General features: G+C 42.7%; 1 long non-coding RNA gene across 2 annotated transcripts in view; it reads right to left on the bottom strand.

Moving 5' to 3' along the window:
* Positions 1 to 12,136, bottom strand: part of LOC308521397 — a 51,345-nt gene that overhangs the window by 19,561 nt on the left and 19,648 nt on the right. For both annotated transcript variants that reach the window (XR_013996173.1, XR_013996174.1), the window contains exon 2: positions 4,552 to 4,733. This is a non-coding gene — a long non-coding RNA (uncharacterized lncRNA). The remainder of the gene's footprint in view (positions 1 to 4,551; positions 4,734 to 12,136) is intronic.

The raw sequence follows: 12,136 nt of genomic DNA on the forward strand, positions 1-12,136 counted from the left end.
GGTGGTTTATGCTGAAGCCACACAGAACGCCCAGCACTGCAGTATGGAACACTATGGAACAGGTGTCACCAAGTAGGCCCAGAGCCTATTTTTGTAAACGGTTTCATTGGAACACAGCCAGGCCCGTTTGCTTACTTATCATCTATGGCTGCCTCTGAGCAGTGGAGTCATTGCCACAGAGACAAATGTTATCTGCAATTGGGCCCCATAGCCTGCAAAGACTAAAGTATTTACCACCTGTTCTTTTATAGGAAACTAGAGGTACGGTGCACAAAATTCACGCACTTGAGGAGGGGTCCCTCAGCCCAGCCTGTGCCCTCTTGCAGTCCAGGAGCCCTTGGGGGATGTCTGACTGATGGCCTAGGCCTGCTCCCCTGTGGGCTTAAGCCATCAGTCAGATATCCTTAGCGCTGCTGCGTAGACAGGAGAGGCTCCCCCCACGGCTGCTGTGGTCGCCACTCCTGCATTGAGCGTCTGCCCCTGGTTGGTCAGTGCATGTTATAGCGACCAGTTGTTCCACCTTTCGGTCTATTTGCATATAGGTATTTGACAACTCAGGGATATCACTGGTAAAGAGCAGTGAGTTCTTAGTAGTTGCAAACACTGTGTTATAGCCTTTTATTATATAGGATGCTTGCTGGCCTTTCCTATAAAGCAATGCTCCCATAAACCTTCTTATAATAATGAACATGTCCTGTATCTACACTGTCCAGTACAGTAGCCACTAGCCACATATGACTATTGAGTCCTTGGAAGACATGTGAGTCAGTGGTGCCATATTGGACAGCAAGGGAGGAACAGAATTTTTATGTTCATTTCAATTCGTTTCCATTGCAATGGCCATACCCAGTGGCCCCTTGGCTTCGCACAGTGTTTGCAACAAGAGGCTGTTGGACAAATTTACTTGAGGGAAGTAGTTTATCGAACCCATCTTTACAGCTAAGGAACTGAGATGTTGGTCTTTGTGACATCAGCAACGACTACCCTCTCCTGACCAATACTTTGCCACAACTCTCCACTTCCTTCAGAAAGACCACAGCTCAAGAGCTCTCCTGAGGAAGAAGCAGGAGAGCACGAGCTGCCATGGGAGGTTGCATTTCATTTCTTTATCATATATTCAGCCTTTTTCATCGGTATCGGAGTATCTTTCCGAAATCCCTTGGCTGCGGTGAGAGAACATCTAACAGTGGCCTGAGCAATCTGGGTATTTTCTTTTCTTTTTTCTTTTTTAAAAATTTTGTACAGTTTTCTACTCCTTTTCAGTGAGTTCTTAGTGGCTGCAAACACTGTGCTATAGTGTGCTCACTGCTCTGTAGCAGTGATTTCCCTGAGTGTCAAACACCATCCGACACTCTTTCCTGAGGTTTAGAAGTGATGTCCAAATGTTTTCTAACTATTTGGTAGTTTACTGCTCCTTTTCAGTGAATTCCATGTAGTTTCTTTTTTTTTGTTCTTTTTTAAAATGTATATTATGTATATATATTTTTTCTTTTTTAATTTTAAGAAAAAACAATTTTAAATATAATAATGTTATATGCAATAAACATTAACACTTCAAGAAAAATGATCTTAAATATAATAATGTTACATGTAATAAACATTAATATCTCAAGAAAGGAAGATTTTAAGTATAATAATATTACCAAAACTGTACTAACTAGGATGATATCACAAAAGTTGTAGAAAATATTAAAAATCTGCAAAAAACAGGGTTACTTCCATTATATTTTGAAATATTTGTTTTCCTCTGGCTCTATTTTTGTTCATCAGTTTATGTTGTTCATTATATTCCACAAATGAGTGAGATCATGAGATATTTTCTTTCTTTGACTGGCTTATTTCGTTTAGCATAATGCTCTCCAGGTCTATCCACGCTGTTGCAAATGGTAAAAGATCCTTCTTGTTTACAGCAGTGTAGTATTCCATTGTGTAGATGTACCACAGTTTTCTAATCCACTCATCTGCTGATGGGCACTGGGGCTGTTTCCAAATCTTAGCTATGGTGAATGGTGCTGCTAAAGGCTATTTTCTCATGTAACAAGCAGTCTGGAAGCAGACAGCTCTCAACATTGGCCCAACACTTCCACGGTGTGAAGCCTGTGTCTCCATACTCTCTTGAACTTTCTCTCTTGATTGTGAAACAGTTGCTCACACATTTAAGGCAAAAAGAAGTGAGAATAGGAGTTTCACTCAACACATCAGAAAAATGAGAGATTTCCCAGAAGACATTCTGGATGCAAGCCCTCATCTTACTGGTGTCTGAGGAGAGCCAGCACTGGGGCACGGGCCCACCGGAGCTCAAAAGTTGGTGAGGAAGCGGGAACACAGACCTGCCCTGAGCATCTTAGTCAGTAATGGATGTCACCTAGGCCTGGGCACACTGGCCCATGGAGGAGGGAATGGATTTGAGGTAGACAACTGAAGTTTCTCTGTTATAGTTTGGCTTAGGGCCACGGTGTTCTCTGGTGTCAGTTTTCCAGAATCTCGTGACTAGGTTTGCATCTTTGTATCTAGTCCTTATTCAAGAATCGTTTGTTGACTACCTGTCGAATGTCAGGCGTTGGGCCAGACAGCAGAAAGGGGCAGAAGCTAAGGCTGGACATGCTGGCCCAGGATGCACAGGGTCTCTGTAAAAGTACGAATGGAAGGTTTTGTGAAATAATGATGTGTGTCAAATATGCCACAGATTTACATGTTTACTTAGGAGCCTCAGTACTTGTAACCTGCAAGTACTTCTGGCGTGCTCTATTTTACTGCACACCCATAGACACAGTTCTGCTGGTGATTATTTTGACTATTTTTAAATCTCCTAGTAAATACAAATGTCAATGACTTCATGTGTAAGAAATGTGCCAGGGCTTTGTTATTTTTCTACCTAAATTCTTCATTCTGCTGGGATGGCAGAAACTGTGTCTCAGTGAATTTGTGGTTCTCTAGGGTTGTGCCTGAGCGCAGGGAGGGGAAGGCACATTTTGAAAGAGGGGAATAGTCCTGTTATCAATGGCATCTGGACACACCAGCAACCATTTAGACCAGATCCCATCAGCCACCTGCTGACTGAATATACATCCCTCTTTCCCAGCCTCGTGGTCCTTTCGGAACAATGCATGTGCAAGTGACTCTGTGAGGCTGCTAAGACCCCTCCCGGCTCCACAGTCAGTGTGGTCATTTCTGCTCTGAAGTCCTGCTGCCTCCGTGGGCTCTGGCAGCAGGAGTACAGTGCCGGTCCCCATATCCTTGAATCAGACTGTTCAAACTATGCAAATGAAAACTGTCACCTGGAACTTGGGCAGGAGGGTGGGCACCGAGTCACTCCCTGTGAACCCACTTATGTCTGTGTTCTCAAGGCTTCCCTGTCTGTTCTGCTCTCTTGGAAACTCCCAGCCAGTTATCTGTTGCTGTGAGTGTTTCTATAAATATTTCTATTTCATATTTTGTCCTCAAGTATTTCCATCCTAAATCATTCACATTTCCCCAAACCAGATCCATCCCCAAAGAGCCATTACAAACTATGGGCGTATGGGGGAATGTACCCAGAAAAGAGAAAGAGGAGAAGACATCTACCTGTCAACCTGTCTCTCTCCTCCCCATGGGACCTGACTCCCCACCAAAGCATCGTGCCCCTCCCTCCAGTTCCTCCTGTACTTGTGAGATTACGCTTCCTCTTGAAATGATCCTCCAACTTCATATGAAAATAACTGATGTGAATATACACAATGAGTTGTGGGTGAAGCAGTTGAGGGGTAGATGGATTAATAAATTACGTCTTGAAGGATAAAGAGGTGGCAGATTGAGGAGATGGAGGGAAGCTGCCAGAGATGACAGAGGACAGCCTCAGGCAGGCGACAAGTTGGCACTCGGCATATCATTATTTAAAGAATTGAGAGTATTCACATACATAGTGTCATCCTCATTTGCATCAGTTGTGTTCTGTCAAGTCTCAGCAAACACTGAATTAAAAGTTACTGAACCATTTATTGCTCGAGAGGGGAAATACAGGGTTAGGCTCCTGCAACCCTCTGGTCACATTTTCATCAGTCACTCAATACTTAACCTCTTTTGATCTGTGTTTCTGTTTAGAGACACATTATTTAAACTGTATTATTGACTCATGAACATTGAACATCTCAGTCCTCTTGCACTTGAGATCACTAGACAGCATGTCAGCACCACACATAGGGGCCATTTTAAACAGTGAAATCATCAACAAAAAGTACAAAATGCAGAAAACATGGCACCAAATAACTTGTTTACAGTATGAGAGCTGAGACAAGCAGGCAGAGTGTCACCTGGGAACACATGGGGAACTCACCACTCTGCACATGCCCATGCCCACCGTGACCACCCAGGCACCCCCAGTGTTGCTTTGGGGGTTACCAGTAACTTTTATAAAGCAGGCAAATTTGCAAATATGGAAACCACAAACAAGGATTGACTAGAGCTGAAGCAAAAGGGTAGGTGCAAGTGTGTGCAATTGCTCTGGGATATGAAGCCAAAGGAACCAGAAAACAGGCACCAAAGGCCTCATGTATCAAGCTACTGGCTACTCACCTGCCCTCTCTCAGGATGGGGCATGTGGAGGAAGCAGGCTGGGAGCAGTGAAGCGAGTCACTGACCCCAGAGAAGGGGTTCCCTGGCATGGGAGACCTGCCACTGCAGCGGCCGGTGAAAAATGCTATCTTGAGCTTACCCTGATCAATGTCATTCAGTCATACTCTGACTTCACCAAGAACCTAGGAGAGAAAGAAATAGCAAAGAAATAACACATATACGTTTATATGGGGCCATTAACAACTGGCAAGTTCTGCATTTCTGAAGGAAAACGCTGAGCCCAGCAGCACAAGCAGAAGTAGCAACAGCCCACTTGGGCGACAGTGTTAAACAGTTCACATTGGGGCAGTAAAACACTGGCAGCTGCCAGCGCGGGGCCTCCGGGAAGCCTGCCAGAGGACCAGAGATGTTGTGACCCCACTGGTTCCTGTGGGCTGGGGCTGAAGGGGTTTCTGATGCCCTGTGGCTATGGCCCCTTCCCAGATTCAAGCTTGGGGAAGCAAGAGGTACCCCTGTAAACCATCACAAGTCACTTAGCAACTTCTGTGAGACTTTTTGGGAGTTTCCATTTGGCACCTGATGTCACAATAAATACATTTTAAATCATTTTAATTCCCAGACAAAGTTGTCCTTCCTGGAAAACAACTGTTGAATGTGGTTATTTTCCCACGACACTCATATGTTTTAATTTGGAGCTAAAAAATAAAATGCCAATGAAAACTACATCATTTTTGGAAACCGCTTTCCATTTGCAAATTTAGTTTTGTGATTTCAACAACTCTAGGCTTCAAATCCTTTGTCAGCAACGTAAAAAGCTTAGGGCCTGTGCTGTCCTCGGTCCCTCCATTTCTGAGGTGCCAGGATTTCTGCTCTTTGAGCTTAGAACTTTGGGTAAAGTTCATACCACATTGTAAACAGTCACCCAAATGCTGAGTCAAAACTTGTCACTGTTGGATGGAATGGATTCTCAAATGAAGCTTCATAGACTTGGGCTCCACCTTTTTAATGGCTGGACTATAGAAGAGGAAGACATTGAACACCGCCAAACCGTCTGGGAGTATCCGTATAAATAGTCAAGAGTGCTGACAGCCCAGGGGAAAGCACAAGAAAAGGAAGGTAAACAAGCCCCAAAGCATCCACCCAGATGAAGTGGGCTCAGGATGCAGGAAGTTTCAAGCTCCTGGATGATTCAATTCGGCTTCTCAGTGTCAGAGCCCCCGCCAGCTCTCAGTCAGAACAGATCCCTCTGGACAGCAGAGGGGGTGCCAAGCCCACACTTCGCCTTTGGCTAACCTGGAAGACTGAGGGCGGACTTGAGTTGCTACTTGTGTAAGTAAGAGAAAATGGTAACTGGGAATGGCAGGAAAGTAGCCAAGAAAAATAATCTTGCCTTATAGTCATGAATGAATAATCCAATTTGGTTTCTCATCAGCAAAAAAAGCAAAGCTATACATGGTAGTTGGAGGACTGTATAAAAATTTTACGACTCAAATAGGAGGATCTTGCTACCTGTTGTCCAAAAAGACATTGACCAACACATGACCTCCAGGACAGACCACAGGGCAGCCTCATGCATGTGGCCACACCCAGGGGAGACTCCTTAGGGAGGAGCAAAGACAGGTAGATCAGGATTCTACCTGGATTGGAGCGCAACTGACAGAGGAAAACTTTGCAAACGAAATTAGCAACTACAAACATAAAAGCAAAAGAACAGAAAAACAGATGGCAGAAAGGCTATCAAACAGAACAGGAGACAGACTGTTTCAGTAACATGGATCTTATACTTCTGCAGCTGAATTTTCAAAAGCATGTTGGTGTACTGGGTAAGTGAAAACCTGGAATTCAGCCCAAAAGGAATTCCAGTGGGACAACCACTGTCCATCTGAAGAGGGGTGGGGGGGGACTGGGGGGTTGCTAAAAAAAAGAAATCATATATTAAGGCAATTTCATTACTTTTTTTATATCAACTTAACAGAAACAAAATTTTAATTTCATGGGCTGTTTGCAGTAAGAGTTTATAATAAGGCCCTAGAATTTTATACAAATTATGATCATTACATATATATACTTTTATTTTTCCTGTCGTGAGATTTCACAGCTTTCAACAGATTCTTTTACAGGGGTTTGTAATCCAGAAAAAGGTGACAACCCGGGTGGTAGTGAAATGGGAATTTTGGGGGTGAAAAAGACATATTTTAGGAAATTTTGGAAATTAAGGGGACCATGGAAGAAGCACAGGGCAGCAGAGCAGCAGAAGGTATATTTCCATAGAATAGGGAAGCTGAAAAGCTGCAACAGGTATATTTCCATAGAATGAGAGAGCTGGGAACAGCAAACGGTTTATATTTACAAAATAAAGAGAAGGAAGCCCTTCATCCAGAAGAAGGAGAAAGCCCAAAGGGAATAGGAAAGCAATAAGGAAGGGAGGGCAGAGAACTTCACATGTCCCATGTGAGGTTCCACCTTTGAGCTCAGGAGTTACTATAGGATCCAGTCTAAGGGAATAGTGACCAATCAGAGGGGATATCAAGGCACCAGGTTCTGCAGCCTTTGTAAGCCATAGGGAAAGGGTACTCAGTGGGACCCTTTCCCCCTCCCCACGTGGGAGTCTGTACTTACTCTTTAATAAATTTCCACCTTTGCTATACCACCTTTTGTCCATGGATTCATTCTTTGATTCTGGTGGACAAAGAATCCAGGTTCCAATCCAGAAATCCCGTTTCGCTGGGAACGTGAGGAAACTGTGTTTGGTGGCTATTTGGTGAAACGCTATCAACTAGTTATCCAGCGTCAAACTACTATGGGAATGGGGCTTCTGCTAACCCAGAGAGGGCGACCAGCAAAGAGACCTGGGTGAGGCCATGTCAGGGGTCCAGTTTATGATTCCGGAGACAAGATCTGTACAAAGTAAAGTGCGGATGAGTAGAATCTAGAGCTCGCCCACTGCAGAGCACAATGAAAGCCCTGACACTGATTTAAATCATTCTTCCTGCCATCACATGGTACATAAATTAAACATTGCTTCTTATCCCCAAGACAGAACCCCACAGGCAGTCAGTGGTGAAAAGCTAGTGGTGGAGGTGGTGCAGGTGATGTCATTTATTTACTTTTTACATTTTTTTATTTTGATGTCATTTATTTAAAAAAGAGTCCAGAGTTGATGGGTCAACTATTTTAAACTGTGACAAGTCTTCCTACCCCACCCAGATCTTACCCATGCCAAATACCTTCTCCATCGAGCCTTCTCAGAGAAACGGGGAATTAAAAGGTGCCCATGCTGGAAGGAATGTTAGACGGCATTAACTGCAGGGCTCCCGTTTTCATAGATGTGGAAAGAGGTTAAACAGACCTCCTCAGAGCTCAGGCACGGCTGGACTTCACGTCACTGCCCCTCCTCTGCGCCCCACTAACAACCACGCTCCTCCCCGTTCACGCGGACATCACCGCCTTCTGCTTGGTGACACCTTTTCTAATAAGCAGGGGTTTAAGTCTTTTGCATTCATTTGCCCTTCACTTCATTCTAGTAGTCAAGACCTATTTTCAACTTTTAGGTGAAATTTTCTGAGGGCTTTTGCTCAGAGCAGTCGGTAACTGCTTACTAACTTGATTCATTCCCAGTTCCTGAGGCACATTGTTTTTATCAAGAACGTTTAGTCAGTTGTATCTTTAGATACATTCCCACTCGTATGAATCACTAAGCTGTTTGCTTGCCAATAGTGTGCACAATAAATGTAAACCTGAATGTATAATGTTTGACTCCAATGAGACTTCACATGAGTAGTATGGTTTTTCTCTTAAAAACAAAACAAAAGCTGAAACCTTTTTTTTTAAAAAAAAAAAAAAAAACCTTCCTGGCACGATTAGTAGTTGCAAGAATTACACATTTTGTTCACCACTATTCTGCAGCACACACACCTCTTCCCTTTTTCCAAGCAAAGCTAAGCTCTGTCTCAACTAGAAGAAAATTAACGGATGCCAAGTGCTACAACCTTTTTTGTTTAACATCATGGCTTGCTGGAATGAATACCTGAACAGAGGGTACTTTGGCTCAGATGAGCACCATCTCCTGGTGTTCCCAGACACCAAGAAACCATTATTGGATTTTTTTCTTTTTCTGACTAAAAGCTCACTAACAGTCATTCACTGTTTTTCAGCAAATAATTGCTATGTAGAATACTTTTATTCTCTTCCAAGAATTAAAACTAGCACCAATGGGTAGAAATGACAACAAAATTTTTTAGCCAATTAAAAGGAAGAACTCAGAATTTAGAACTGACAAAAATCAAATAGTCACATTCACACACAACCAAATTGAGGAATGCTTTGCAAAACCTCTGACCTGGGCTCTTCAAAAATGCCAGTGTCAAGGGTAAAAAAGAAGAGAAATTGTTCTGGGCTAAAGAAAATTACACCAACTGAATTGACTACAGACTATATTAAACCCTACCCTAACCGGGAATTGAACCAGGGACCTCTTGCTTCGTGGGTTAATGCTCAACCACTGAGCCACCTTGGCTGGGCACAAAATAGCTTATAACTGTTCTAAAGGATATTATTGGCAAAATTAGAAGAATTTGAATATATACAGTTCACATTATCAGTGCTGCCTTTTCTAGCAGCAGTAATGGGTACTACTGACCTTTGGTTGCCCAAGGTCATAGGAGAGAGGCGAGATTAGAACTCAGCAGACTGGCTCCAGAGCCAGGCTAACAGCTTCACTAAAGGTGTTTAAATAAAGACTGACAATCACCTGGCGAGGATTATTAGGTAATTTTTAACAATGAATCGGGGGTGGAGGCAAGAGTCTGGGCTCTTCAAAAATGTTAATGCTGTGAAAGACAAAAAAAGGGGGGGGGGGTTGTTCCAAGCTAAAGAAAACTAAGACAAAAGAAGAGCCCTCAGGTGGGTGAATCAGATGATGTTTATGGCCGTGCAACAGGACTCTTTACAGGAACGAGGTCAGGCAGCCTTCCAACCCACCCCCCATCCCCCAGGGCGATTCAAATCCTGTGTCCAAGTCACAAGAAGAAAGGGTTGTCCTAGAAGTCAAGGAAACCTGCTGATGCTTGAAATAACTCCCTTAAATTATAAATCACTTTCCTTGACTGAAATGACGGGTGATGGGTCCTTTATTTTATACAGAATTCCTCTGGTTAGGTAACAGCTACATGGACAGTTGCCAGGCACCACTTAAAGCAATCACGGCCTATTTCAGTCATCCTCCCACACTCCCTTTGGGCATCACTCTCCCCATTTTAAGTAACAAACTCAATTCTCAACCTGCTCAGCAAACATTATTAATTAAGCGGCTCTAAGAGGCTGTACCAGGCTGGGAGGCCTTGGGGGTGAGAGTGAGGCTTTCAGCTCCTTAAGGACTGCTTTTGAACTTGTAAAAGGCTTTTCTATAACCTGGCCACTCTGTCCTTTTCAAAAAACTAAGATTAAGTTTAGAAGAACTGCAAATTCAAAAGGCAGTTTTTCTTAAGCATTTGTGTTCAATTTTAAAATCCCCTTATTCTACTTACAATCTATTAAATTTCAATAGTCACTAAGGGGAATGTTGATTCAGGTTTGGTTCCATTTGTAAAAGGACTTATTAACTCCCTTAAATATCTTAAACTGAATTGGCAAAAGTAATATATTCAAATTTTTCAGCTCTTCAAATGTCTACTAAGCAAAAGTTTCCCAAGTACTTAAGCAATTTTAGAAAAATCTAATAAAAGAACGTGTATCAGTATAATTCGTCTTAATTCTTTTAAACATTGCCATGCTATTTGTAAACAGTAAAATTCTGAACAAAAAAGTATGTAAACCAAACATCAAGTACACATTTTAAATTGAAATCAGAATGCTAACCTGATACCCTAATATACTAACTTATCTTAAATATTAAAAATACTTTAAATATCAAATATACAGACTTTCCTACTGATTTTCCTATAATTGGATGGATGGGTTGCACCTCTTTGGAGTCTCATAACAAGAGCGACTTCCATACAGGTATCTCAGCGACTCTCCACGCAAGTGGTTTATCCACATGATTCAATATTCATAGAACGTGCTACACATCTGCCAGGAATGGAAACGTTGTCCAGTTGGACTCTGCACATCTCCATCCAAGAATCACAACACGGAAGTCATGCTAATGAAGAAGCACCTACTCCTCACCCCAGAAAAGCTCAGTGTATAAGCTGGGACCAAAGGCAGATAAAGTCAGTGCATCTAAAGCCCAGCTACTGGTCCACTCTCGCCAGAGCCCAGGCCCTCCACTGACTAATCTAAAACCCGCTCCACTAGATGCTGAGATTTGGAAAAATGGCCTTAGCATGTGGTCTCTCTCTCTGGGGCTTGCGTATCGTAGCTGGTTGTTCCTAAACAGACATTGCAAACTGACAGCCCACTAGGCAACTTAAGTCAAAGACATGTTTGGGCCAAACGATGTTGATCCAATTTTTTGAAAATAGGAGATGGCACAGAAAATCAGAATATCCAACACCCTTTGAAAACTCTGACAACCTGGCAACCCTGAACCCCATATTTCCACGTGGTAAAAACTGGCTGGAGGTGAGCAGCTGTTTCCTTCTTTAAATAAAACATTGCTCTCCTCTGTTTACCCAGGTCATTCCTCCACCCCACCCCCAACTTTCCCCTTTTACATTTCCCTCCTGAACGGGGGTCGTCCATTTGCGTTTCCCCATCCTTATTAATGAAGGCAAGGTCCATAGTGGAAATTTCAGGCACCACAGATATTGTTGGGCTCTTAATGAAACACGCCTGGTGCCTATTATGCTAATAGATGGGATCAGCCTGCATCCCGAGCGGTGCAGTTTCTGACTGTCACTTTAAGAATGACGGATATTATTGCTCACAATATTCATACTGACTGCAACATTCTTTCAAGCGGAAGATTAAAGCTAGAAGAAACTTGGGGATCATCTAACCTAATCCTTTATTTTAGTCAGTGTTTGAATCAAAGCCCAACGAAACAGAGCGACATGTCCAAAGTAACTTAGCATTGCATACCCAAATTTTACTGGATTTAGTCATTAATTCTTAGATTTCTTCAACAATCCAAGTTAACTAGTACTTGAGAAGTTAAAAATATGTTGCAAAATGAATTTTCTTTGTCTGAATTTTAAAAAAAAATAAAAACAGAGAAGAAGAAAAAAACCAAAGGTAATACATTCCTTAGACATCCAGCTCGGGCCTACCTAAACATTTCTTTTTTTATGGTCTAAAGCAGTCGTGGGCAAACTATGGCCCGCGGGCCGTTTGAAATGAATAAAACTAAAAAAAAAAAAAGACCGTACCCTTTTATGTAATGATGTTTACTTTGAATTTATATTAGTTCACACAAACACTCCATCCATGCTTTTGTTCCTGCCCTCCGGTCCAGTTTAAGAAACCATTGTGGCCCTCGAGTCAGAAAGTTTGCCCACCCCTGGTCTAAAGTTTTACATATGTCTCCTTTTTCCCTGCTTGACCCCTGCACCCCAGCTATTCCCACCCCAGGCAAGCCCCCACCGCCCCAGTGTCTGTGTCCATTGGTTATGCTAATATGCATGCATGCAAGTCCTTTGGTTGC

Source organism: Myotis nattereri, assembly GCF_964212035.1.
Source record: "Myotis nattereri genome assembly, chromosome: 6".
NCBI classification, from domain to species: Eukaryota; Metazoa; Chordata; class Mammalia; order Chiroptera; family Vespertilionidae; genus Myotis; species Myotis nattereri.